This window comes from Arachis ipaensis, chromosome B02, assembly GCF_000816755.2.
Source record: "Arachis ipaensis cultivar K30076 chromosome B02, Araip1.1, whole genome shotgun sequence".
Classification (NCBI taxonomy): Eukaryota; Viridiplantae; Streptophyta; class Magnoliopsida; order Fabales; family Fabaceae; genus Arachis; species Arachis ipaensis.
The window spans coordinates 90,129,889-90,132,569 of NC_029786.2; the positions used below are offsets into that span (position 1 = coordinate 90,129,889).

Sequence of the window (2,681 nt, forward strand, 5' to 3'; positions counted from 1 at the left end):
AAATACCACTGACAAAAAAAAAAAAAAATTCTTCTGATGGCACTCTAATGTTACTCTTATTATTTTAGACGATGTAAAAAGGAAACCGTACCATTAATTGCAAATTCGATCAATTCTCTGAATTATTTGAAAAATCTACCTTACCTGGCTGCAAGATTAAGCGTGAATATCTATTATTGATTGATAATATATATGAGTTATAACTTAAAGTTATAACTTATTATAACGAGTCTTACAAGTTACAAGAATATTCAATTAACAATGACAGGAACTCACGTTTGACAAGTAAAAAAAGCTATATTGAGTCAAAATTTTGTTATAATTATATATGAGGAAATATTCAATTAGGCTACTTTTCATTTTCACCAAAAATATGTGGCGGCTCTTAATAATAAAAAATAAATGGTAAAGCAGTTTTTAATTATTTTGAGATATATTTGCTCTTTTTAATACTAAATGAGATCATTTTTTTTTTAATGAAAAATAGAGACTATTCGATCTTTTAAAATCAAGTTGTTTTGGATAGGAAGATTGGTATGTCTCAAAAAATTTGTTATACCGCTTGGTCGTTTAGGCTGTGTTTGTTTATAGGCACCGGATACTAAAATAGAGATAGAGATACAAAATCATATTTGACATATGAGATATAAAAAGAGATATTATGTGTCTAAAAATATTGAATTAGTATATTTTGTGTTCGTTCTAATAAAAAAAATATAGAGACACTAACAAGAGACACAACTTATTTTTTATTTTTTTATTATTTTTATTAATTTTTCATAATTATATTTTTTATTATTATATTTTTTCCAAATTTTTTGAATGAAAAAATGATAATAAATTGAACTTTCATAATTTATTCTAATTTATCATCAAACAAAATACAAGAACACTAATTTTTGTGGTTCTGTCTTTTGTGTCTTGTTTTCAGTGTCTTAAATCTTGTTTTTAGAACCAAACGCAACTTTAATATTTTGTTACGGACTATGTGATCCTTTGTAAAGATGGATAAAGATTGAGTATGGTAAATTGTAATCATAGTTATCGTAATCGAACCAATAATTGAATCAATCAAATTATCGAGTCACTAGATTATTAGTTCAAACGGCAAGTCACAGATTGAACTAGTTGATTCAATCATAATTAAAGAAGAATTTTATTTTATTTTTTATTTCCATAACAAATATCTTTTTCTTTAGTTTTATTTTGTATTAAATTAATTATTATTTTTAAATTTTAACAACTTATCAATTAATTTATATTTATTATACTCTTCAAATATTTATAAATTTATATTTATTATTCTTTAAGTATTTATAGAAAAAAATAAAAATAACAATCATAAAAATAAAAAATATATTATAGTTAATAAAATATTATTTTTCTTTTAAATTTATAAATATAATTTAATTTTATTTACATAATATATTTAATAAAAAAAATCATGCATAAAAAATAATATCTTTTTAATTTTAACCGAATTTGATAAGGTTTGACCGAATTTTATTAAATTTGACTAAGTTTGACCGAATTAATTGTTTAATCGGTTCAAATAATGACCCAACTCAAATAGATGGTCGGATGGCCAGGCTTTCATCGAATTTGATAACTATGTGTTTATATCTGTTTAACATATTTTTGTGGATTGTTTTTATTAGTTATTATTATGAGACTTCTTTAGTTTAATTTATTTTTAATACAAAAAATATTATATGCACATAAAAAATTAGACAATAAATTAGTCATTATATATTTGTGTATAAATATATATACAGTTTAATTTATTTTTAATGTGTGTTTATACCCGGCCCAAGAATGCTAGTCAAGCTTAAAATGAATGAGTTCCAATTAAGGAATCAGACTCGGTCCACACCTACCCGACCTTATAGAGGTTGGACACCGCGACAAGACTCTGGTCTTACTTCTCCGAATAAGTAACTGCTCCTAAGATATAAGATAGATCTCAACAACTTTCCTAAAAAAAGGGAACGGTCATCCACCATCAAAGATGGAACTATTCTAAAAGGTGGTTATCTATTCTACTTTAAATACACTGACACCCTCAAGTATATTTAGAACCCAATCTACTAAAAATCTGCAAAAAACCTTTGCTAACTTAAACTTCGGAGTTCTTTACAGGTACTGTCTCAAAAGGAGTCTAGACCTCACGTTCCGGCCCAAAAGCAACCCGGTTTCAGGTAGCCCTCAGAATATTGGCGACGTTGCCGAGGACTTAGAAGTCTACACCCAACCATGGCGGACGATCAGTTTGAAGACGGATACATGGCGTCTGAATTAGAACCAGAACCTCACAATGATGATTGAGCATTCATGATACCTCCATGACATGATAGAGCAAGTGGCCCTAATGAGGAGGGGATATTGGAAAACTCTCAACCCAGGAGAATCAATTCAAAAATATATCTACCAGACATTTCATAAAAAAAATTATGTATATAAATAATATTTTTTTAGTTTAACTGGATTTGACTGAATATGTGAATAGATTTGACCAAATTTTATTGAATTTAATTAATTTTGACCGAATTAATTGCTTAACTGATTCAAACGATGACCTAACTCGGATTGATGACTGAATTTTGATCCGACCAACTGAATCAGATCGGATTTGATAACTGTGATGATAATGATTCTAATTATAATATTATTAATTAGAATAT

At 26.8% G+C, this 2,681-nt stretch overlaps 1 protein-coding gene across 1 annotated transcript in view; it reads left to right on the forward strand.

The window, feature by feature from the left end:
• Window positions 1-2,681, forward strand: part of LOC107628456 (probable sugar phosphate/phosphate translocator At3g11320) — a 7,237-nt gene that overhangs the window by 984 nt on the left and 3,572 nt on the right. The gene's annotated exons all lie outside the window — the stretch shown is intronic.